Source organism: Gopherus flavomarginatus, chromosome 14 (genome assembly GCF_025201925.1).
Source record: "Gopherus flavomarginatus isolate rGopFla2 chromosome 14, rGopFla2.mat.asm, whole genome shotgun sequence".
In the NCBI taxonomy this organism is placed as follows: Eukaryota; Metazoa; Chordata; order Testudines; family Testudinidae; genus Gopherus; species Gopherus flavomarginatus.
The window spans coordinates 26,247,069-26,274,347 of record NC_066630.1 but is presented as its reverse complement, the minus strand read 5'-3'; the positions used below and the strand labels follow the sequence as shown (position 1 = coordinate 26,274,347).

At 40.2% G+C, this 27,279-nt stretch overlaps 1 long non-coding RNA gene across 1 annotated transcript; it reads left to right on the top strand.

The window, feature by feature from the left end:
* Positions 1-3,163: 3,163 nt before the first annotated feature.
* Positions 3,164-26,070, top strand: LOC127034374 (uncharacterized). Its single transcript, XR_007769372.1, has 4 exons — positions 3,164-3,430; positions 6,338-6,568; positions 22,854-22,994; positions 25,085-26,070. It is a non-coding gene; the product is annotated as an uncharacterized LOC127034374 (long non-coding RNA).
* Positions 26,071-27,279: the final 1,209 nt, after the last annotated feature.

The following is a 27,279-nucleotide window of genomic DNA, read 5'->3' as shown; positions in this document are numbered from 1 at the left end:
TGTGGGTATATGCATGGACTGATTTTAAACCAAAATAAATTGCTTGTTTGAAATATGCCTAGGCCTTTGTTGGCATCTAAATCACAGAGATTATGCCCAGATGCAACACTTAAAAGTTAATAGGGTTCTCACACCTCTGAAGTTAACAAAATTTAAAAAAAAAAGGAATAGATTCTACCTATACATTGTACAACCCCATTGAATTTAAGTTATCAGATCTCAGAAGTGTTATCCATTATTTTCCAAATTATCTCAAAACACAGCAGGGTAAGTTTTAAAATGGAGGGGGTGTTAAAACATGAGATCCTAATTAATAGGAGTCTTGCAGTCAAATTCCTGTATACTTCTTTGAAAGTTTACTCTTGTATCAGTTCTCACTTCTTCAGTTACTTGTAAAATAAACTGATTCATACTTTAGCATGTGTAGTTGAAAACGATACACTGTTTCTGTGGTATTGGCTTTGGGCTGTGTTTTCATTTTAATTGTTTTAAATAATTAATTTAATTGGGTCACTTTGTAGTACACTTCAGAGCAAGATTAATAATATAGCGACTCTACTGACGTAATTCTAGAGGAAACATTTTAAGTAAAAAGAAGTTTTGTATACAGATTCTAATTCTTTCTGAAATGTCATTGAATTCCAGGCATTCTTTCCAAGGCATCCTAAAGTATTTTACATGAAATAACTTATATTTTAAGAACTTTCCTTTTGCACTGTAATAATGTAATATAAGAGGTCTCCCCTGGAGGCTTGGTTGCTGGAATGGGTGAAGTCCAAAGTACAAGGACGTGGTCCACTGACACCTTGCTTGAAAAAACAAAGGGGACAGACAGCAAATTAGCAACTGATAGACCGGACTACTTACGTCTGCTACATGGAATAAGCTCAGTGGGTGACTAAGGGCTGGTCTACACTAAGGGGGAAAATCGATCTTAGATACGCAACTTCAGCTACGTGAATATCGTAGCTGAAGTCGAAGTATCTAAGATTGAATTACTCACCGTCCTCATGGTGCGGGATCGATGTCCGTGGCTCCCCCTGTCGATTCTGCAACTCCGTTCGGGTGGGTGGAGTTACGGAATCGATATAAGCGCGTTCGGGGATCAATATATCGCGTCTAGATGAGATGCGATATATCGATCCCCGAGCAATCGATTGCTACCCGCCAATACGGCGGGTAGTAAAGACGTACCCTAACAGAGAGACTGCCTTTAGGGATAGTGAAAGCTGTTCTGAAGAACTTGAGGATGGAATTATTTCTGGGAGGAAACTGGCAGGCCTATCTTAAAGCTGTTGGACCATGTTCTGCTGTCAAGTTTCACTAGTGTACACAGTAAACACCACTGGTAGTGATGGAATTACTCAAGATTTACTCTGATATGAATGAAAGCAGAATGTAGTCCATTGATGTACATCGACTGTCCTCTGTGAGTGAACTGGGAGAGTTCAGGCTGATGTATCACTTCTCCAGTTTCTCTAGAGGGGCTCAAGGCTCATTGTACCTGGGCATTCACCCTGGTTCAGGCCACTGGAGTAACTTCACCAGTGCAAGCCCCTAGTATGGGCAGGGTAAATTGCTATCAAGAGCAATTTTGTGGGTGCTGTAGCCATCAAGTGGCGGTGCTTTGCAGCATTCTACCTGTGTAGGACAGACACAGGTGGAATGCTATAGGGAGCACTGTTATAGTGTTCCCTTCACCACTTGGGAAAGGAGCAGCATGAGCTCTAAGATGCTAGCAGACATGGGGCCTTGATCCCTGACCCTGCTTCCAACCCAGCAGGCCATGCCTCATGCACTGCCAGGCATGCTACCACATTCCACAGACTAGCACTCAAGGCAGAGTCAGGTGTCTCTTTTACTTATCTCCTGGGCGCATACACTAGAAGGGGAAAGAAGTACCTTGCACCATCTCTCCCCTTGATGCACAAGAACAGCAGACTGTTGTCCTTTATCTTCATTCATATTTTCAGTGTTACAATAACCTCAATGCTGTTGCTTAGATAAATGTGAATATGATTTAAAAAATAAATAAACGCTTGCTCATAAACATCAGATACATCATCTTTTTAAAATCCGGACAAGATCTTTCTACCTGGCAGTTTAAATTTAGAACCTTGTGTTGTCATAAAAAAAAAAAGTATTGCTTTTCATCTGTCTTCCCTCAGGCTTGTAGGAGTCAATCTTAGTGTAGCAGACGCTGCTATTGCTATTTCTCTTTTAAATCTGGGACAGCAAAGCTCTGGCACTTTTTCAGAGTCCTGGTGTCCTTGATCATATTTCTTCCCACAGCAAATAAAGGTAAGGCTTGCACAGCAAGCGTCCTAGTTTTTAACTCCTAATTCCACTAGAGAAATTTAAAAAAAGTTTTGGCAGCTTCTTGTATATATAGGTATTAAATCATCCATTGTGTGTTTGTAAGGCACCTGTGCAAGACTGAGGAGATAAAATGTAAATAGTCCTAAAATTCACCACATAGTACCATTTATAAAATCTCAGTGGAGCATGCAACCTTTCCCCCCAAACTTCCACAGCTAATGGATCATATGCCAGACAGGTATGTCTAGGAACAGTGGAAACCTTTTCTGAGTTGTTTAAAGATCTAAAATGGAATAGAAATGATAAAGGATTTTACCCTGGGAACATATTTTCAACATTTTTGCCCAATGTTAAAGCATTTAGGGCCACATCGTCAAGTGCTCAGCACCTAGAGTTGGAGCCAGATTTTCAAAAGAGCTCAGCATCTAATATGCACCTGAAGTGCTGATCTCTTTTGAAATTCTGGCAATTACTGAGGTGCATTAATGGGCTCTGAGGACTTCTGAAAACTCTGGCTTTTGAAGAAGAATTAAGCAGCATCTTCAGTACCTGCGGAGTAAAGTTCTCACTTTACGAAATATTCTCTTCATCTGCTACCCTCTTACAAATTTGGGAGTGACACTGAATTATGCTGGTCTGCAACCAGGAAGCTGAAAAACAAATATGTTGTTGAGTGGCTGTTGAGATTATGGTTTGTTTGTTTTGTTACTGTAGTTGAATTGTATTGACTTTGCCTTCATCAGCAAAGGATTCACTAACAGCTGTTTTGAAATTAATGTGCCAAGGTTACATTTTTGTAAATAACTTTTTTTAAAAATACCCATTGTGTCTCTTACACGTTGTGCTAACATTGTCTGCTCACAGGACAATGTCAAATCTGAATAGCGGCTTTGTTGGAACTGATCTCAATATGCACATGTAATGCTGACAGACCCTGGTCATCAGCGAGCAGGATCAAACCCAGGGACCTCTGGAGCTTAGTGCATGAGCCTCTACAGCATGAGCTAAAAGCCAGTTGGCTGTTAGCAAAGGCTGTAAAGCAGACTCATTTTATCTCTCTCTTTAAGTGGTCTTGGTGCCACTAGATGGGACAGAACACCACACCCAGAAGGTGTGTGGGTTTCACACACAAGGCACTTTTTAATATATAATCCAGCATAGTCAGATCTAGAGTGGAACTAAAGAACTAAAAGAATCACAATGGTGCCTTTTTTGGATTTCATATACATCAAAATCTGCCCTCAAAGTGGCACCCCACTTCCCCCCCCCTTTTAAATGACCAACACAAATTTTGTTTTGCTTTCTCTATCAGGCAAACAGTTTCTGATGGTCTGTTGTGTGGTTTCTTAAGACAGATTTCACATTATTTGTAATTCAGCGCTACCATATATGTTTAATTTATGGGCCTGATTTTCCGCAACTAGAAATGTGCACACAAAAATACATGCCTATTTTGCACATGCATACTGGATTGAGTAAGTGTTTAGCCAGTCATGTTTATTGGGGATTTGCATGTGCACATCCAGTAGGGCATGCACAAAGTAGGTGTGCTTATAGTCACAAATGAACGCTCACCTACTTACTAAAAGTGAAGCCAAGAATTTCAGAATATATGTTACATTCGGACAGTGTTGTTATTCAAGATTGCTATAAGCACTTCCATTAAAAAATTCCTCTTTTTGATACTGTATATCTTTCTTATTTAAACTAAACTTGTATTGCAAAATCTTTTTTTACACAACATTTTAAACACATTTTAAGAATTAAATGTTCTTTGTGGTTAATAATGCACTGTAAAACCTCTATTTAGGGAATGGATCTCCTAGTTATAATTTATGGAGCCTCAGCAGATGGCGTGCAGAGAAGGACACTTGTTGCACCACTTCCTCCTATGTTTTGTGGCCTATGTGTAGCTCAAACACTGCCCAGAATTTGTCTCATGTGGCTTATCAGTACTGCACTGCTCCAGAAAATAGTTAAAAGGATAGTTTTAAGAGATGCTGTTGAGATATGCCAAGGAGCTGGAGTACTTTCAAAACTGTCAAACAGGGAGTATCTGCAGCACACTTCAAAAGATTAATTAAATCCCTAGTCTAGGTCCCTATGAACCTAGGTAAGTAAGCTCATGAGCTACTAAAGCAATAGGAAATCTGAGCAGTAAGACAAGGAGAGAGGAGGAGGGATGTTCATATGGATCCTGTTGCTAAGGAAACTTCAGTGCTGCCTTTGTGTCTATATATTCACACAGCCTCATTTTGATGCTGCGTAAGAGAACGTGACTTGTGGCAGTGAGGTAAAGATTTACTTTAAATAAAAAATTAAATTTATACTACCAGTATTTTATAGGTATATGTTTACTTGTATTATTTGTGCTTAGAAATGCTTCTGCCTTGCTTTTGTCCCTTTTCTTGGAGATGGTTATGTAATGCAGCATTTGTTACTGTTTTCAGTTGAATCCTCCCCCTCCCCAACCCTTTAGTGATTTGTTTGTGTAGGGACCTGATCCTGCTTGGGGACAGTCAGTACAGTAGGTGCATCCTCTGTAGCTGACTACTACTGTAATTCTTCACAGTTACACTAGCTCATCTGCTGCATCAGAGGCTATTCCACATGCTGCACTGGGCTGTGCGGGTCCACTACCAGTTCTCTACAGACCTACTGCATCTTGCAGGGCGGGAAAAGGGGGCATATTGGGAGTGAAGATGCTCAAGCAGAGATGCTCATGCTGGACTCTAAACGAGGTATGATGCAGCCATTTAGGGGATTATCACATGGCAACTGAATCCACGTGACATGTTGTTAGACAGGAAGGAATGATCAATCTTTTGTATTAAGTTAAGCCAAATATACAGTTTTAGATTTATTAAGAAGGAACAAACATTCTGTATTTGGCTCATGCTGATGAGAGTTAATGGGAGGCTCAGGAAAGTCAAAAAAGTCTCTCCATCCTGCCCTGACAGAGAAACAGGGACTCTGATTTCTCCTGTCTCCTCAGGAGATCATCCTTCCTGATCCACTCCCCAAATGACCTTCTCCTCAAGCTATGTGGAACCATCCACAGTCCTGTTTTCTAGCTAACTGCTCCCTAACCACTCATATCAGGTGCTGCTAGATTCAAGAGCGCTATAATTGGTTTCCTGGAGCTCCTATAGTGACAATATGTATCAACAATATGTCAGGGGTGATGTTGAAGTAAATGTGCTTATGTTGCTCTCATAAGAGAAAGTAATGGTTAGATTTACTGTGCCTTGTCCCTTTTTAAGGACTGAAGGTCTGTTGAGGGGATACCTCTGATTGAAGCAGAGTTTTGTGTTCTGTGACAGGATGGAGCAGCAGTGTGCAACCTGTTTTGGTTAGTTTTTTTAAATACTAAATTTAATAAAACTCCAGTTTTAAAACTGGCCTTGGCTGGGAGTATTACACTTCTAAAGTCACTCCTAGTGACAGTTCTACATCTCAGATTAGGGTCATTCTCTCACAGATCTGGGGACCCCTAGGACTGGTTGAACCAAGTCTGCTGTTGCCACAAGGAAAGAGGCTGGTCCATCCGTCTTTTAGGCCCAAATGTTTTTATAGCTAGTGTGGAAGTAGAGGACTCCAGAGTACCAGTACTGGCACAGTCCCTCAACCCTCTTATGGATTTAGTAACAGTTAGCGAATTGCACAGGAAGAGACTAGACTTGGGACTAGTGACAGGTGCAGAACACACCACATGCAGTTGGACTGAACATCTTCTGCCAGCAAAGTCTGCAGACCATCTAAGTGTTTGGCTTTTTTTTTTTTGGTCCATAGTAGGGAACAGGCTGAGGTCACCACTGGGAGTGTCTTGTATCTTGTAAGGTGAAAATAGAATTCCTGGGACTGGGACTTCTAGCCTTTGGGGATATGAGTCTCTCATCAAGTCTCAATACCAGCTGCTTCATATTAACAAAAAATCTCAACCACAAACACAAGCAATATATATTTACAATTTTTCTTGAACTTGACCTCAGCGAAGTAATATTTCTGTCATTTGCAGGTTATTTCTTTGTGTTTGCAGCAGCAGAGACCCCATTCAAAAGTTAAAAATGTACAGAGAGGAAATAAGAGCCTACATGCTGACCCTCAAGCTCGTGGGTTTGACTAGTGTCTTGCTAAAACCAGTCACCAGCTCCACCATTACTGATGTCAGCACCAAGTGTGGGATAATTATAGCTCCTCCAGCTGACTGCTGGACCTCTTAATATGCCCACAGAGACTGAGGCTCCAAGTAAGAAATTTTGCAGAAGTCTAGCCTGCTGTAGCTAATACTTTCCAAAGTGATGGATTGATGGTTTCTTCCCCTTTAAACTCTCTTCTGGTTTAAGCTCCTGTTTCACTGTGTCTTTCGCTCTCACTGCTACTGCAGGCCTTCTGTGGAATCAGTGACTCCTGCAAGATTTTTTTTTATACTGGAAAAAGGAAAGCACACACACACACACACACACACACACACACACACACACACACACACACACAGAGATTAGGTGGGGAGATTATTTTTTATTGGCCAAATCTTGCCCTCATACCCACCCATGTAATTCCACTAACTTCAATCGGGTTGCAAGGATAGCACAGAGAAAGTTGACCTTTAGCATTTATATAATGATTCTGTAAACTGCTTTATACATGAAAGGCCAAATCCTGAGATTCTTATCCAGGTAGTTTCAGGTATTTCATGGGTAGGTGAAAGCAGAAACAGAAAGAAAGAAAGAAAGAAAGAAAGAGCACCCATTATTTGGGAGTCATGCAAATAAAAGTATCTGTAGTATTAGCAGTGAGAATACAGGGAATAGAATTCCATTCTTCAGTAGAAGGACATCCACATGGTGTGCTAATGGACCTAGAGGATACAGAAATTTATTTTGAAACTATGTCAAATGTGCATGCATATACCTTAAAAACACAGGTGTTTGCTCTCTCTCTTGCGTGCACACATACACGCACACATACACGTGCGCACACACACACACACACATACACAGAGCCAAGGATTCACATAAAAATGATAGAGATGCTATGCTAAAATTGATGCAAGGTTACATAGCATTTGTTGAGAGCATATTAATGAGCTGGCATGAATTCACACTTATGCTGACATTTGTCAAAATGTCTAAGGCCTTGAAATGTAAATTGTGAGAGCGTCAAAATACAATCAATGTGTTTATAATCTGAACAGTAACAAAATTGCAAGGTAGAATTGGAATAGCTTTCACTGCTGCTGCCTGTGATTTGCCTATTCTGGACTAGAATTTAGTGCCATGTATCAACCATAGTACAATGTGGAGCCTCAGTGCCCAGGAAGGAGCAATGTCAGTACAGTCTCTTCCTGTGCTACTCCACAATGTCAGTCTAGCTCCCTGTGTGGAAGAATGTAGCTGTGGCCTCACCTACTTTCAGCCACCTTGCTTCCTGAAAGCAACAGGAGAGAGCACAATGATTTCTATTGTTGCTGCCTTTAATCGGCATGCAAGGAGGAGTGGAGATTTCTTGCATCGACCCCAGGTTTGCTTGGCAATGCAAAGCACCATTGCTAGGTCATTGTGCCAGCTCTTCAATTGTATTTTTAAAATTAAGAATATTCTTCATATTTAAGTTTGCCCAGTAAAGCAAGAGCAAGAGAAGCAGCCGCTGCCATCTTAATTCTACCTTCAGATTAGGGTCATCCCACAGAACTACAGTCTTTTGGGGATGGGATGTATGTGGGGAGTAAATCAGTATAGGTCTAGAGTGAACATTCTACATTATAGAATTTTTCACAGCAGCATTTCTCATGAAATAAATGATAGCCTATTCTGCCCCTCCTAAAATTGGGGCTCACCTGCAAAATCTTTGTACCAAAGCTAGGACAGAGTCAGAACTTGGGTACCAATAATGACTTAATTCATGCTGCACACATCCAGACATACCTCTTAGTGGTCCTAGTTATTTCATCAAATATTCCCTCTGCTTCCCTTTTATCCAGTGGGGCCTCTCAATAATTACTAGGATAGGAGAAACAAAAAGAGACAGATTATACAGTAACTATGGGACTTAATTTAGAGCCACTTATGGCTTTGAGATATTATTCCCTTTGTTATCCCTGAGTTATACCCTAGAGAACTGAAGGTACGCACACAGCTAATAGACTTGATTACAGGTAGGAATCTCTTTCCAGTTGGGAGATTTCGAGACTTGAGCAATTAGTCTGCACTTTACGCTCAAATAGCTTAAGAAAGCAGAGATTCCAGCATCCATAACCCAGACTTTGTTATAATTTTCTCGGGAAAATACAAAATAATTAAAATAGTTTTTAATATGAGCTTTGGTAACAATATAATAAACAGAACCTTACACTGGGACTAAAAGGTGCCTGGAGAGATGCCTGAAAAATTGTATTTGTATTGATGGGCATAAAAAGAGTTAACTTCCAGTTCAAGGATAGGCAGATGGAGAGACATGCGCACACACAAAAACAACTGCAGGCAAAAATTTAAAATGTAATCTAGGCCATGATTCCAAACCCATTAAAACCATCAGAAGCTATTCCATAGACCCCAGTCAGCTTTGTATCAGGTCCTTCAAATGTATGTGTTCTGTGAACAAAGGAACTGTGCCAGGAGTCAGAATCCTTCTCACAAACTGAGAATAAGGGGCCGAGTACCCCCACAGCAGCTACTGCAGCATCAGAGGTTCAGTAGCATCCACAGCCCTTACATGCTGCTCTGTGTGGGTCAGACCAGTGGATCTACTTGGCAAGGGATCTGCTTACCTGTCCTGTCCCTCATTGCTTCTCCTATGAGTCTGCAGTGGAGATGGCATAGAGTTGTGTTCCACAGCACAAATGAGGTATGAATGCCTTCTACTTTACCTCTCCATGTCCTGCCACTCCCATAATTCCACTATATCAATAACCTCCTATGAAATGGAGGCATTAGCCCCCCACCCCCATGTATAAACATCTTCAAGAAGATTCTAACACACATACAGTAATGCATACAACATACTCAGGCTTGCTTCTTCAGTAGTTAGGCATCAACCTACACTTTCACTAGAAAAGACCTATTGCAGCTGCTTCACAAGGTGAAGTTACTGCCATAATACAACAGAAGGAGACAGCTCAACTTCTCCAAACCAGAGCGATATCTCCTGGCTAAAGTTAATCTCTCCTAATGAGGGTCCTGTATACACCAAGCATGAAAATCACTCACTACAGCCAACAGAGAATATAGGGAAGGGCTTCAACACCTGCTGCTCCATGCCTACAGGCATGGAGAAAGTAAAAGGAAATGGTAGAGCCCTGAGGAGACAGAAACCTCATTTCACTGAAAAATGGAGGGGGTGGGGTTAAGACAGCAAGTCACTTCTGGTAAGTAATGTTATATGCCTGATGTGGGGCTTTAATCATTGCATGAAAAATGGAGTGTACACGTGTTTAAGCTTGGGGTGATGCCTGAGGATTCTCATTTAAAAAACACATACCCTGTGGATGTGAAATGCTTTCTGAAACCACACTAAGGGTCAGTGTGATGCACTCAGCACTGTAAATCACTGTCTTCTCAATGAATACAGACATGTGAGCCAGTGTAAGTGTCAGATTTGTGGCATGTAGGTGTAATTATTATGTTGTTTATCCAAGTAATGCATTCAGCTGTAACACTGGGTTTCACACACATTAGGCCCAAGCCTGTAAAGTGAGCCAATGATCAAAAATGCAAATATGAACAAGTTCCCTTGAACAGTCCGGCTGACAAAAGGAGTCTAAGTCCCAAAGTGTACTTCAGTATCTTATAACTCACAATGCTCACCAGCTGCCAGCTACTGTAAGTTACTTCGGGGAGATTCATAGATTGTAGGACTGGAAGGGACCTCAAAAGACACAGTCTACTGTTTCTCCCCCATTGTATGTTTGGGCCATCTGCAGCTGGATTATGTGGACCCTCTGTCCACTGCTTTGTTTGTGGGCAATTTTACCACATTTCCCCCTCTACATTCCCTTGCAAAGATCTGCCTCAGATGTGACATGAGGGGAGAGAACAAGTCTATCAGCAACAGAGTTTTTTGGGATCTCATGCAGGCATACAAGGCTGTTTAGTAGGACAGCCCCATGGATTACAATCATGATGACCAAAAAGAACAGGAGTACTTGTGGCACCTTAGAGACTAGCAAATTTATTTGAGCATAAGCTTTTGTAGGCTAAAGCCCACTTCATCAGATGCATGCAGTGGAAAATACAGTAGGAAGACATAGATCTATAGATATATATACAGAGAACGTGAAAAAATGGGGGTTGCCATACCAACTCTAATGAGAATAATTGATTAAGGTGGGCTATTAGCAGCAGCAGATAAAACTTTTGTAGTGATAATCAGATTGGCCCATTTCAAACAGTTGACAAGAAGGTGTGAGTAACAGTAAGGGGAAAATTAGCATGGGGAAATAGTTTTTAGTTTGTGTAATGACGCATCCACTCCCAGTCTTTATTCAAGCCTAATTTAATGGTGTCCATTTTGCAAATTAATTCCAGTTCTGCAGTTTCTTGTTGGAGTCTGTTTTTGAAGTTTTTTTTGTTGAACGATTGCGACTTTTAGGTCTGTAATTGAGTGACCAGGGAGGTTGAAGTGTTCTCTGACTGGTTTTTCAATGTTACAATTCTTGACATCTGATTTGTGTCAATTTATTCTTTTGCATAGAGACTGTCTGGTTTGGCCAATGTACATGGCAGAGGGGCATTGCTGGCACATGATGGCATATATCACATTGGTAGATGTGCAGATTAACGAGCCCCTGATGGTGTGGCTGATGTGATTAGGTCCTATGATGGTGTCCCCGGAATAGATATATGGACAGAGTTGGCAGCGGGCTTTGTTGAAAGGATAGGTTCCTGGGTTAGTGTTTTTGTTGTGTGGTGTATGGTAGCAGGTGAATATTTGCTTCAGGTTGGGGGGCTGCCTGTAAGCGAGGACTGGCCTGTCTCCCAAGATCTGTGAGAGTGAGGGTTCGTCCTTCAGGATAGATTGTAGATCCTTGATTATGCTCTGGAGAGGTTTTAGTTGGGGGCTGAAGGTGACAGCTAGTGGCCAGATCTTCCCTAGTCCTTCTGCAGATGCACAGGAGGAAGGGGACACAAGTAGACCACACTCTTCTTTGTACCTGACACAAGGACAAGGGAATACTTGCAGTGCCTGCACTTGGGATTACAGGGACTACTTCATCCAAGCACTCCCAGGGGACACAAATTGCCCTGTAGGAGACAGGCAGGAAGGCACTCTTCTCCCACAGCAGCCCACAGAGTATGCTGCGCGATCTAGAGAGGAAGCAGCGTGAGCACACACCCTGAGAAGGCATCAAGTGGGGGATTAAGCTGGCCTGACAGGATCCCACCCTTTGGTACTCAGGGAGGCAGTACATGTTAAAGGTGGATTCCAGAAAATCATGAAGTTGGTCTGGCCATCACCTGTAAACTGGGGTATCCATGCCCGCCCCCCATGTAGTATGCCATAATCACTGCGACAGGGCAGGCTGCCAGGACAAGGACAGTGTTGTGAGGGGTTGGCTGAGAGTTTCTCAAAGATGTCCCTGACCTTCCAGATACCGGTACCTCAGGGGTCCCTGCCTAACCTCCCCAAATCCTTTTCCTGATACCAGCTGTCAGGTGGGAGATTCCCTGAGTTGAGGAAGGGGTCCCAAGTCTCAGCCACATGCCTCTGCACAAACACCAACCTCTCTCCTAGGGGTCAGAGTTAACCCTGTAACAAGTACCACACTTAGAACACTTAATCTAACTCAGGAGTAAACTCAGGGGAGGATTCCTAGAAGGGGTTACACATACTTCCTTGCCCCAGTACAGCATACAGCCCCTCCCTGACACACACATCTTGATTAGCTAGGCACATAGACTCTCCACCCCACATCAGTTCAAACCCCCATGGATCAGTCTAACCCGTTCCAGTACTCTGACACTGGTGTGCTCTGTGAGCTCAGAATGGTGGGTCCAGCTGTGTGGGCTCTGATGTCCTGTCAGCTCCAAACTGTGCACCTGTTATCACCAGTGCAGCAGTGAGTTGTCCTTTCAACAGCTCCCAGTTCAGATTGAGCACCCTTGCACTTTGGTGTCTCTCTGCCCCAGTGTGGCATCTGTGATCTGGTCCTGCTGTAGTGGTTCAGGCCCCTTGTTCCCCTCCAAACTTCCTGCACTTACAGGCTAGTCCCTCTGTCCCATCGCCCTCCTCCCCGCAATCTGCTCATTGACTCAAAGCCTCCTGGCTGGTCTGTAGCCAGTTCTGTGTCATTGTTCTGGAGTGGCATTTCCCACATCAGCCAATCAAATTTTGTTGTTGGGGACGGGGAGGGGGTTTCTACCCACTCCCACAGAGGGACTGTGCCTCCAAGACAATCCTTCCCATGCTACCCCTAGAACTGTGAAGTTCTGCATCACCTATTAGCCAGGACTGGGACTAAATGCCACAGCTATCCCCAAGTAATGAAGCAGTGCTCCAATACCACAGTGATGAGCACAGTATAAGCTCCTAGATAAATAGAAGTGAACACTTCCAAATTTTGCCTAACTCAGTGAACTTTACTAGGTTACAGGCACCATGTAACATGTTTTCTACATGATAATATCATGATCAGTATGTAGGAAACACCAACTGTCACATCTCAAAGTTCTGAGTGACTTGTTCCCTTTAAGGTTTTAGGATCTGGAGCAGAAGCAGGCAAGCAGTCTATGTTGTTGCTCAGACAGTTCCTAATCATGGCTTTCTGGTTTGTATACTCGTATCAGCCAATCATTATGCTGTGAGGTGTTGCCACGCAGGCTCTGTGGGGCAGTACTTCCTGCCAAGCCTAGCTTTGCAGGGTCCTCCCAGGAATGCCTTGCCTAAGGCTCTAGTGGTGATGATGTGGTGGTGTCAGCAGCCCCGAAGAAACTCCTGTGGTTGCAGGTTCTTGTGTTCCCACTTGGTATCAACTATGAGGGTTACCCTCTTGCTCTGCTGTGCTTAATTGCCATGAAGCTGTCATGATGATAGGAATGATATTGCAGGGCTTGTCGTAACAGTTAAGTCATGGGAAAAATTAGAAGGGGCCACAGCTGAAAGCAGATTCCTCATTGGATCTGCCAACTAGAGAGTTGAAGGAAGGTTTGCAATTCTGAAAAATGAATTAGTTTAAAAACTGAAGTTGGGTACAGCGTGAGTGCCCTTCAGGAGAAAGCTTTTCAGATGGCAGTCACTGCAAGAGGAGGCAAGACCTTCAGATCCAATGGGGAAAGGAAAAGCACCCTCCAAGAGCCAGTGGCAGCAGATATGAAAGACGTAGTCAGAAGGTTCCTTCCCAACCTACCTCCAGGAATATGTGGTAAATTGGTTTTCTCTCTACAGATAAATTACTCTAGCCCTAGGGAGGTAGGAATTCCAGGCACAACATGGTCCCAGTAGAGGGAGCACTGGTTCTAATATAAAGAATTGTTGGGGAGCTTATTTGCGTGACCTCTCTTCCCCTGTCCAAAGCAGGTTTGTGTCATGCAGCTGGGAGCTTTTGGTGGGATTTTTGCACTTTGGCCTTCTGTCTTTGGCCAGTCATGGCTTGGTCAGCCTGCCATGGAATAATCAGCATCCAAGGGTTTCCAGAGCTAGTATAGCCCAGCAGGCCAAGGGTGTTTACAGAATAGTCAATGTGCAAATATACTGGTGGCTACTGTTTAAACAAATTAAAATTATTGCAAATCCTAGGAAGATAAAGGACCAAATTCATCCGTGGTATAACTCTACCAAAGCTAATGGATGAATTTGGCCCCCAAACTATAATTATTTTTAAAAGTTAATCTAGTCTGTACATATAACCAGCGTGCCCCTGTGGCAACAGCTTCCTCTGCTGCTAGCCCAGAGTGTGTGGAGAGGCTAAACACAAGAGTAGCTTTGTGGCTGCAAGAAATGTTCGGATATTAGAGTTTGTTTCTTCTTTAAAAAATAAAGGAAAAACTATGAAATTCCATAAAAAATGCTGCCTGAAGAGAGTATTGACCTTGCTTGTATAAACACTAAAAAGTAAAGAATAGCAAGGTTGGGGCTGTGCATGCAACCTTAACTCTGCACCATGTTTGTAAACATTGTACAGTCTTGAGTTACATAACTGCATATGATTTTACAAATAATGCAGTATAGTATACTTTTTTCCTGGGAGACCTGGTGTAAGATGGGCAGCAATGGATATTGTATGGCGTGGCTTGAAGCACCTCCTGACCCTGTGGTATGCCTGTGGAATCCAAACTGCTTATCCCTGCTGGGCCAACCAGGGCAGGATTTAGTCCCTACATTATTAAAATGGATGTTTATTTTACTCTGCAGATGTTCAAATGATGTGCCTGCTTTAGCTCATTTAGAGAGAAATTCACTTTTAATCAGTATCACAGCTAACTCAGACAGAGCTTACAAAGGATTTCTGTTTAATGTCTGGGTAAATTTTGTTGCCATGTCACCCAGAAAATACTTTGGAAGATGATATCTTTACACAGCTGACAAGCTATAAATTCTCCCATGCAGGCCTATAACTGTGTGATCTTCCTACAAGTTAATCATAAACCCCCCCCCAGATTTATTTCACATATAAAAGCTTAAGAGATTTTTGTATTTAATTGTGTGTTGATTTTGTGTGTGTGTGTGTGTGTATATATATATATATATATACACACACCCCTCTACCTCGATATAATACTGTCCTCGGAAGCCAAAAAATCTTACCGTGTTATAGGTGAAATCGTGTTATATCGAACTTGCTTTGATCCACTGGAGTGCGCAGCCCCACCCCCCCGGAGCGCTGCTTTACCATGTTATATCCGAATTCGTGTTATATCGGGTGGCGTTATATGGGGGTAGTGGTGTATATATATATATTTAACCTTTTATGAATGAAGTCTAATGGTTCAGTTAAAAAAAAAAAAGATAATCCTACCCTTTCCATGGAGAAAGTTGCACACAGACGTGTTCTATTCACACACCTGAGACAAGCTAATAAAGCATTACAGGAATCTAAAGAAGCAGTTTTAATATGAAAAATTGTAGCAATGCAACTGGCAAAGGTCAATATTACCATACCAAATGGGATGGCTAACAATTTCATCACATTACCTTGTTTGAATTATCCTGCTGCAAACCAGGCCATGTTTCAAGATGCATCTCATGAGACCTAGGATAACCTTATTACAGTGACCTCACTGAATAAAAGAAAGCTTGTGATTCAAAGGTTTCCTGTACAAACATGATCAGTCTAGGCGGGGTGGGTTGGAAGAAAACACTAGGTAGTACAGTTGTAATTGATGTTACTGTTGCTAGAAAAAGACTAGCAATATAAAATACGCATTCATATCCAAGAACATTATAGTGCCTCAGGCTCCCTTAGTACTCAGGTGGAACACAGAATGTTGTCTTTTATAATTTTCCCACTTGTCTGGTAAATCAGCAGTCTCAGGGAGAATACACAATTAGACTTCTTTGAACCAGACAGGTTCTTCAAGGAGACTCATTTTCCAATTTGAGAGCTCAAGTTACTGTCTGTTAAGGTCCAATCCTGTAGTCTTTACTCAGTCAAACCTCCCATTAAAATCAGTGTGGAGCATTCTGTGATCGAGCCCTTAGTTTCAAAGTACGGTAGGGTCACATGATGAAAGGTGCTATATATGTGCAATTATTGGTGACAACATATCTTTGAGATAGAGAAGGAGAGAGCTATAGAGGTCTATAAATGCATTTCGAAGGGCAAGACTGTGAACAGAAAATCTACCCCTTTTCTCCAGGGTGGACTTTGTCATCAGAATACAGGGTTTAGAGAATACTTAGCTTACTGCCTGAAGAAATAATAAAGACCACTAACCCAGCTGCATTCAGAGCTCAGTGAAAAGCCCACTTCTTCATCCAAAAACTTTCCCATGTTAATACCGTCATTTTCACTGATTCATTAAGAAAACAAACCATCAAAGCTTCTAAGCAGTGGTGTAGAGATAAAAAAGTAGTGGGTAAACTAACTTTAATTAAACTCCATATTCCCCAAATGAGAAGCAAGTAAATTCCATTTACCCATGTTTACCCTTGACTACAGTGCTGCCTCTAGAGCCAGCTGCAGCATTTTATTGTGGTACCTCACGGAAGGAAGAGAGAGAGCGTTGTCATCTCTTAACTCACAAGAGACACTCTCTTAATATTGTTATACTGGAAGGTCTTAAATGGCCCCCATCAATCACAGACCTGGATGAAGTTTATGGGCACAAGCACCTCTTATTCAGGCCAAATGAAGGAGCAGTTAAATGCCTCTTGGTGTAATGAGGGCTGCTGAAACAGTAGGAACCATCATCTAAAGAACTGGCCAGAATAGCAGGGCATGAGCAGAAGCTAGGCCATGTGGGCCATGGGATTTCCCTGAAGGCTGATTACACATACAGGGGCTGGGACATTGATTTGATTGCAGCTGTGTGTGCTATTCAGAAAGCTTTAGTTAGTACAGAATGCAGCAGCCCAACTTGCTTAGCTGTGTCAGTTACAGATCATATATCATACCTGTTCTCCAAAGGCTGCACCTGCTTCCTGTTTGTTTCTGGGCAGAAATTCAAGGTGTTGAGCTTAATTTAAAAATCCTTTCATGGCTTGGGTCATGGAGTGGCTACCACCTGAGAAACCTCTTTATCCCCATGCTCTGTCATAACAGAAAAAGCACCCTACAGAATCTCTAATACACCTAGATCCTCAAAGGTAGTTAGGCATCTAACTCCCATTGATTTCAATAGGAGTTAGGCACCTAAATACCTTTAATGATCTGGACCATAGTTCCTAGATTTCAGTATCTGGGTATTGGAGGTGGGGCATTCATAACAAAGGGAACCTGACTGTTTCAGGCTTCTCTCATAGGTCTATCAGCCCTATGTGATCTTCAGAGCATGGTACGAGGTTCATCTTATTCAGCCTAGGCTTCTGCCTGAATGTGTGTTGCGAGGTGGTGAGGGGAGGATTATGGAATTATTTGGGAGAGGAGTCAGTTTTAGTGTGATAATGTTAATTAGTTGTTTCAAGATAGTATACTTATCCTCCACAATTTCACTCCATGTTTTGTATCTTCACTGACTTTTGACCATCATTTTTCTTGACCAAATCATTTGCATGGCAAAAGGTGGGATGCAAACTGCATTTGTATATGTACATGTATATTTGTGATTTTGTCATTTTCTAAATTATCATCTGTCATCATAGTGCAGTGGAGTAACACACAGTGCCTGAAGGCTATGTTAGAATTTCAACAGCTACATGCCCCATACTGCATTGCTGACCACTCAGATTTATGTCTTTTTGGCTTGCTGCCTAATTCCTATAATATGCACATAATGTGCAACTGTTGGATTCACTCTTCGATGAGGTCACCGTCTACCTTGGGAAAAGCTGCACAAACAGGACCTGATACTCTTCTCATTTACATCAGTATTACAGTGGTGTAACTCCATTGATTACAGCTGCATTTACACCCCTGACGTAAAGGAGTAACACACAAAAGCAAGGGCAGAATGATGCCTAGAATGCTTATGGGCAATCCTCACTTGTTATAAACAATTTGAAACTACCAGGAGGTCTGTATGAATTTCCCAAAAGTAGTAAAATCTGCCCCTGCTAGTAAGATCTCAATGTCTTATTTATCTCCCTTGCTTATTCTAACATATGTTGTTGTGGTACACAGTGATCATGGGAATTGCCATAAGATCACACTAGATTTCCCATGAAAAGAGCAACAAACTAAGGCTCTGATTAAGCAAAACACTTAAGCATGTAAGTAGCCCCATTGACTTCAATATGAGTTAAACACGTCTTTCAGTGCTTTTCCCCAATAGTGATGGTGTAGCTCACATGTTTGTGTTTTGCTGAACTGGGATGGGACTACTCAACTGCTTAAAGGAAAGCATGTGCTTCAGTGCTTTGCTGAATCAAGGCCTAACTGAGCCTAAATGCCAATGGTCAGTAATGCAATGTGGTAAACAGAGCTGTGGGATTCCTTGTAATCTCTCCATTCTACTCAGTGGAGGAAAATAGTGTTTTCATAAGGTTTGATAAATACCATAAGATTCGCACAGCACCTGTAAAATGGTAACATGCAGCAATTTCACAAGAAGAGGACAAATTTGAGGCAACATGTAGTAACTGTTGACAAAGCAGTTGCAAAGGAGAAAGTTCCTACAGAAGAACTATCACTGTCATTATTTTCCCCAGAATATGCGTTGCTAGACTCTTGTATTACAGGAAGGGCCAGACTAACTTGTCACAGGCACTTGCTGTCATAATAATTGGTAAAATGACATCTATGTGCATTAACTGTGTAAAAAGCCTATTGATTTTCTTAAAAACATGCTATCTCTAATCCAGCTGTAATAGCTTTAGCATTTAAAAAAATAAACTAAACCAAAATACTTCTAAACTCAAACTTTGATCCCCTGCTTGGCTGCATGCTGTTTCTAGACTGTCAGGCTAACCCTTGGCAGATTTAATTACTGTTTTAAACTTGGGCCTAACTGTAGGCTCTGCTCATTCTCTCTCTCTCTCCCACCCATACACTCTCCCCCTCACCCCCAAGTCTGAAGCCATAAAAGTTTCAAAACTGTAGGATCAGGGAGTAGCCACTGTGTGCATTTCTTGATTTCCTAGCCTGCTTTACTGAGCTGATGATAGCTTAAATGGTCCCATAGATGTTAATCTGGGACATTTCACCAGCATTAAATTAATATTTTTTAACATTTGCATGTAATTTCAAAAGATCATCATAAATCCCCAGAATGATTAAACCAAAAGAACTTTTGAGTTGATAAATTGTACAGTATTACATTGTACTTCCTATTATTTTAAATTTATGATTTTACCAGAATGTTGACCAAAAAATTTATCTAAAAATACAGGTACTTAACTAAGGTCCCAATGCATAGGTGTTTGCAGTACCAGGCCCCACCTAATTAGCAGTATACAGTTTAAGTGCTAAGTGACTTTCAGTTTCTTATTTGAGTTATTTTCACAGCATGATACAATAAAAATTAACCTCTCGGCACATAGATTTGTTAATATTTACCTTAAACAACATAAATGATCACTCATTATACCTGGATGTCTTCTGCACTGTTGGAATGTGTGCAAACGAAGTCTAACATAATTACTGTATGAAACTGTTTTTTAAAGGCACTATGAAAAAAATGGCTATACTTGTACAGTGCAACATAATGCTACTTTGTACTAAATGTTATTTTCCAATACAATGTTATGACCTCATCTTTCAATAATCCTCTAAAAGATTTCCTTGGATTTCATTTCAAAACTAGTCTGACATTCATTTTTGATTCTGTTATGAGGTAGCATGGTGGAGTCTTTGTTATGTTCACACTACAGAACATGTACTGTCACTCATCTAAAGATTTCTTCCTCCAACCATGTCTTTTTATATAATCTAAAAAAAGTATTCTTTTTCTCAAGAGAAAATTCAGTTATTTAAATTAATCATTGTAAAGAATGTTGAAACAAAAAATGCAGTAAAAACCTTGGCATAAGTCCTACTAAATACTGTTAATATCAGTTGAGTTAAAAACAAGGGGCCAGATCTTCAGCAGTGTAAACTGAGCTAATTCCATTTAAGTCAATGGAGTTATACTGATTTACACCAACTGAGGATCTGGCCAAAGAGAACTTGAGACAGATTCTGACCTCAGTTACACCAGCATAATTAGAATAATTCTACTGGAATTAATCTAGATTAACATAGGTGTAAATCACATAAGAATCTGGCCTGCTATCTCCCAAATAAGAAAGAAAGTTGTTCTCTGGCAATAGATACAAAAGTCACTCCTGAAGCATGTGATATGTCTGACAAGGGTGGCGGTGGGGAGGGGGAGATGAGTGGACTGCCAACTGCATCTTCCTGCATAATGTCTTCTGCCAGAAGATAGAGCCCAATCCATCAGCAGCCCCGCCAAGGCAACTGCTATTGCTGGAGAGAGATGCAGGCTGTTAGAGCCTTTCCTGGTATTCTGTTGTTGCCAGAGAGAAACATAGTACCTGCAGGGATCTCAGGTTGTGTGTTACTAGTAGAGTGTACTACTTTCAGTCTCTCCCTTGTTTCAGTGTAGAAGGGAGTCAGTCTCCCTCACTTCATCCTGCTGAATTAGAACTGTGTGGCATGAGTCATTTAATTAATTACTAGTGCATTGTCTTCAGTCTTTCAACTGATTTACTACTTTGTTATTCTATTTATTAGGAATGTATATTATGGTATATGCCTAAAGGTCCTAGTTGGGATGTCAGTGGCATTGTGCTGGGCACTGTACAAATATAGAAGATACGATTCCTACTATGGAGAGGTTTACAATCTAAAGGATGCATTTTCCCCTTTTCTTTATACGATATCTATGAATCCATCAAGGAGGCACACTAATAATATTAGTATTAATGGAAGTTGTGTGCACTAAGGAGACTACACACATAAGATTCCAGAACAGATTTGTGCAAGAATTCAGAGCTATAACCATCATCTCTACAGATGCACTTTGAGTGATGTTACCATGTTCCTCTCCCAGGGCACCCCTTAAGGGTAGGGATGGGATCTTTGCATGCATCCACACTCCAATCTGTGACATCCAGGCATTCCACCACCCCACTCATAAGAGTCTCAGCTCTCCAACTGAGCCTGAGATAGTCCATTCCTTCTGGGATTATCAACAGACACAAATGAACTGTCCCCCAGGTATGGTAGGACTCTCATTCTTCAGATATCAGAGGGGTAGCTGTGTTAGTCTGGATCTGTAAAAAGCGACAAAGAGTCCTATGGCACCTTATAGAGTAACAGACGTATTGGAGCATGAGCTTTCATGGGTGAATACCCACTTCATCAGATGCATGTAGTGGAAATTTCCAGAGGAAGGTATAAATATGCAGGCAAGAATCAGTCTAGAGATAATGAGGTTAGTTCAATCAGGGAGGATGAGGTCCTCTTCTAGCAGGATGAGGGCGGCCCTTGGTGTTCACACCTCAACTGCTAGAAGAGGGCCTCATCCTCCCTGATGAAACTAATCTTTTTACCTGCCTCTGGAAATTTCCACCACATGCGTCTGACGAAGTGGGTATTCACCCACGAAAGCTTATGCTCCAATACGACTGTTAGTCTATAAGGAGCCACAGGACTCTTTGTCATTCTTTAGAGGGCTTCTATAAGTTGTGGCCCCAACTAGGCTCACATTTCATATAGAATAATAGTCTTACAATAGTGGTTCAACACTAGGTCCACCATCCTGCCCACCCACCCATATTTCCAGGAGGGACCAAAATACAACAGTCACCCAAGAAGCACTTCCCTGGACCACAAGCTAAATATGAGTCAACAGTGTGATACTGTTGCAAAAAAAGCAAACGTGATTCTGGGATGCATTAACAGGTGTGTTGTAAACAAGACACGAGAAGTCATTCTTCCGTTCTACTCTGCGCTGGTTAGGCCTCAACTGGAGTATTGGGTCCAGTTCTGGGCACCGCATTTCAAAAAAGATGTGGAGAAATTGGAGAGGGTCCAGAGAAGAGCAACAAGAATGATTAAAGGTCTTGAGAACATGACCTATGAAAGAAGGCTGAAAGAATTGGGTTTATTTAGTTTGGAAAAGAGAAGACTGAGAGGGGACATGATAGCAGTTTTCAGGTATCTAAAAGCGTGTCATCAGGAGGAGGGAGAAAACTTGTTCACCTTAGCCTCTAATGATAGAACAAGAAGCAATGGGCTTAAACTGCAGCAAGGGAGATTTAGGTTGGACATTAGGAAAAAGTTCCTAACTGTCAGGGTAGTTAAACACTGGAATAAATTGCCGAGGGAGGTTGTGGAATCTCCATCTCTGGAGATATTTAAGAATAGGTTAGATAAATGTCTATCAGGGATGGTCTAGACAGTATTTGGTCCTGCCATGAGGGCAGGGGACTGGACTCGATGACCTCTCGAGGTCCCTTCCAGTCCTAGAGTCTATGAATCTATGAATCAGTTTGCCCTTCTCTACACATTGAGGAGTAAAAATCTCCTCTGGTCAAGGCAACTGTATTATGTTCTCCTCTTTTAAGCTTTTCCCTCCAAGTCTGACATCTCTTACAGGTGTAGGGAGGCAGGGCTGATTGCATCCACGTTAGCTCAGTAACTCCATTTTGTAATCCCATCACATTGACTTTAGAATATTATATTACAAAATCTACATTGGGTTAAAATAAGGGCTAAGGTGCAAGGAAATACATTTTATTGGTTATTGAGTGCTAATGCTTAAATAAAGAAATGTAATAACAGGAATTTACCTGGGCTACTTCAGCCACATAATAGCAGACACCCATTTGCTTCCCTCCTTTGCTAAAAAAAGCAAGACAATAGTTGCCTATAGGGCATGACACACGTAAGCGTTTCCACTGAGCTCCATGAACTCACAATGAGTCACATACCAGCATATGGCTGAAAATAAAAAGGATTGTTAGAAACCTTACCATATCCAATTTTTTTATAACAGCGTCAAAGTCACATACAGAAAAATCATGAGAACAGCCTAATCCTGAAATTTCTGCATAGTAAGACAGCTAGAAGAACTCAAGATCCAAGGGCCAGGCATCAAAGAGGGAATGAACAGGGCCTATAAGATGGTTGAGAAAAGGTGAGATGTACACTAATTACACAATGCTCCCAAAGAGCTAATCCAATATTGCAACTTAGGCCCTGATCCTGCAAACGCTTATGTATATACTTAACTTCACAAACATAAGTAGTTCCATTGACTTCAATGGGCCTAGGCACATGCATAACATTTATGCATATGCATAAGTATTTGCAGGAAAGAGGCATTAGAAGTAATTTCTTAGGAAACCCTGAACAAGGTTCCTATGAGGTCCTAAAAATCCTTATTACAAAATATACCTATATGTTTTTGATAAAAGGAAATATTGCCAAAGTAATCAGCAGTTATTAAAAGGTCAGTATGAACTTAATTTTTTAAAATTGATGAATTAGGAAAAACCAAACAAACCAATTTTCTGACAGAACACTTTTTCAATAGTGTCTGATTTTTTAGTCAGTAAAAAATATTTTGTGCGGCTCCCTTTTTGTTGTTTTGAAGTGTCCTTTGGGCAAATCCATAGCAACACTAAACATTCTTGTATTTCCCTTTTCTATTTGCACAATACTTGTCTTCTGACTATTCTCTCTTTCAGCTCTGTTGTTGCTGTTACTGGTAAACATCCTCTTGCAGAGCCTGAGGAAGGGCATAAATCATAAACCAAATAGTTAAAATAACAATACACGAAATACTGTCAAGTGCACAAAGTTAAAAATAAAACAGAAAAGAGAATTTTAAAATAATCACTAATCTCTTTTATTTATAGTTAATGTAGGGATTACTTATGACAATTGTAAGTACAAAATGTTCACATGAAAATGTGATTTTTCAAGTTGTGTCCTTTTAAATGATGATCGAAGACTTGCCAGTGAAAGATTTCCTCATCCAGCTACACGATAAATAGAAAGCAAATGCTTCTTGTGTGGTTTGTTGCTAGTTAGGCTCTGATCCTGCAAACATTTACACTCATGCTTAACTTCATTTACTGTGAGTAATCCGACTGAAGTCAATTGGCACATTAGGATTGCCAATCCCAAATAATCCAAAATGATGACTCAGACTCCAAAAATCACAAGATTGGCTTAAAAATCATGAGATATTTAAAATAATAAATTTGGGATTTTTTTATTTGCCTTCGTGCTTTTGAAACTGTATGATTCACATTTTCAAGCTTTTCTCTGTAACCCTTTTTAAAATGAAAACAGATTCTCAAGTAATCATCTGTGTCAGAAAAGCATCTTAGAAAAACATCAAATATGCAAGACTCAGGGGTTGGCAACACTGCATATATCTAAGTCTTTGCAGATTTGGGGTCTTAAAGCTTACATTTTTCAGGAAATCTGTAAAAATGTGTAGAAAGTAGGTTTAGTCCCACAATCCTTATATGGAGATCTTTAGCCTATCCCTAAATTCCTTTCCTGTGGTATTTTATATTTTTTGCTCAGAATATCATGGTACTATGTAAATTAAACTACCATATCTAAGAAGTAACGATCAATGTTTACATGTAAAAAAGTAAGATAGCTTTTTTTATGAATGCATTTTGCACATTTAAACATACTATGATACTGTCAGCTTCTTTGCCTTCCAAATTCATAAATAACACAGATAGAAAACGCATTGAGGAGTGTGAATGAAACAAAGTAGTCTTGCTAGCAATGAGAAACCAGTAACAAATTTACAATATTACTGTACCCCCAAACCCTAAGAACATTCTTGGATATTTGCACTCACAGTTGCTATTGTCTTCCTTTCCATGATACTGTGAGATGTGAATTGCAAAAACCATATGTGGTTTATCCAATTGGTAATTTTTTAACAATATTTACTATTTATGGGGAGGATGATCATTGGTTCAATAAAAACAAAAATACAATGAAAAAGATTGGGGTTTGTATTTATGGTAAATGTATCACTTTGCAGAAATAGCTTAAATATCCCATAGAGTCTAGTATTTTTTCTGGCAAATGTTTAAAAACAACATATACAGAATTACAGTAGATGTAAAAAAGGCCAAGTAATTTAGTGTTATCACCCTCTTATTGCCTGTTTTGCATTGCATTCTTGCTGCTTTGTCCAACTCTATAAAATACGCTTCCAAAATTCAATAATTAAATTGTTTTATTCCATAGAAAAGTTACTACATTGAATCTTTACATCGATGGTTGGCCAAGAGTTCCTGCACCTTCAGTGTACCCATCATGCCACTGACAGAATGACTCTTTCTTCAATTGGTGTATTGTATTACCTTCAACAATTCCTCTTACTCATATCCTTCTCAAAGAAAGCATACATAAATTGTGTGTCATTCTGAACTTGATCTTTTAGGTGCTGAATATTCTGGTCCCAATATTGCAAAGCACTTAGGATGGGATTTTCAGAAGTGCCTAAGGGAGTTAGGCACTCAATTCCTTTAGAGACTTTTGAAAATCACTCTTAAGCAAGTAATTCATTGTAAGCATGTGAGCAGTCCCATTAGCTTCAATGGTACTACTCACAAATTTAAAATTGGGCATGTGCCCAAGTGCTTTGCTTGGTTGGGACTAGAGTGCTCAGAATCTGGCAGTATCAAGCCTTGTATGAAATGTTTTGAAAGGATGCTGGACTTCTGCCCTACCAGCTGGATTCAGCTACAAAATCTGAGCATCGATCTCTCCAACCACTGGCCACCATACTTCTCAGCCTCAAACAGTGAGAAATCTCAAGGCAGACCTGCCAAGTGTTACTTACTGTTGAGATAAGATTAATTCATTTGTGCTTAATTTTATGCCAGTTTTGAAAGTATTTCACTCTTGTAATGAATGTGTTTCAATGAGACTTTTAAAATATCACTCCTCATTTTTTTAAACCAGAAGCATTTAAATTTTTACAGTGTGAATGAACCTTAAATGTTTTAGCAATAACTAAATCAAAATGTGAATGTTTTTGTTCTTTTTAGCTAATTAAATACAAAATAATAATATCTGTAGGGAAGGGAATGTTGTCTAAAGACTGGAGGAAAAAATTAGAGTCTGTTCTCAGCATGACATTCTGCATAACCTTGGATAAATTAATTTGCTTCTCTCTGCCTTACTTTCCATTTGTAAAATGAAAATAATAAAATGTATCTAGTCTTAGATTTCCTGAACTGATTAATTATCATATGGTGTGTTAAGGTGTTTGGAGATATTTTAATTAAAAGAACTATAAATACAAAACATAATATTTTTGGACAAGACTAAAAAACTATGATCTGTGAAACTAGGTATGACATGTGTAATTTTCTTCATAACACAATAACTTTAACTTTGACCCAAAATAAATATTATTTTTATCAGTAAACATAATCTTTAAATATAAAAATAGAAACCCTTATGAAAATTATATTTATCCACTAATGATACATATATAGATCACCCTAAACTGCAAGTCCCCATATATATAATATGAACAAAAAATGATTGTACTATACACTTTTCCTACTAAACAATATATATAAAATTATTCTCATGAAACAGCAATTACTAAAAAAATTACTAAAAATTCCTACTCTCAGTCACAAAACATATTAACTGATATTCCCTTAAAAGCAAATATTTAGATAACATAATACAGAATATAAAAGTAATATAAAAATTCAACAATCCATAGGTCAGGGATAAGGTTGCTGTGAAACAATATGATGATTTTTCTTTCTTTCTTTCATGGGGATCCTAATCAGCATTATAACAAGAGTGTGATCTCAAACCTGGGCCCTGATCTTGCAAACATTATGCATATGCTTAAGCAATAAGTGTTTGCAGGATCAGGAGCTTAACTGTGGAAATGCTACCACCTCTCAGTAATAAGCCACATAGACATCTGGAGCAGGGACTAGAATTCTGGTCCTTGATCTCCAGAAATACCAGCTTCTACCATTGGAACTAAAGGAAGATCTCTTTTAGTTATCGCCTGCAGAAGGTGCCTTACAATCTTTCTAAACTTCAGCCAGCCAATAGAGCACGTGTTTATACATACAGTGATTGACTCTACTCCATGCTGAAATCAATGAAAAAAAAAATCCCCAAAATCTACTGACATCATGTTGATGCACAACTTGGCCCACAACTATCCACAACAAAAATAATTAATAATTTTGCTTAATTGGACCTATTTTCTTCAAGTATAGCTGATGTACATTTTCAAGGAGATTTAACAATATGGAAAACTTGGTTGGACAATAACAAGTCGTCTTTGAGCTAGAGACAAAAAATGGTTCAGACAAAAGTCATATTTTCAGATCAGAGTAACTCAGAAAGTCTCATGAATTTCCTTCGAACATTGCAGAAATACTCTCACCTTAGTCTTT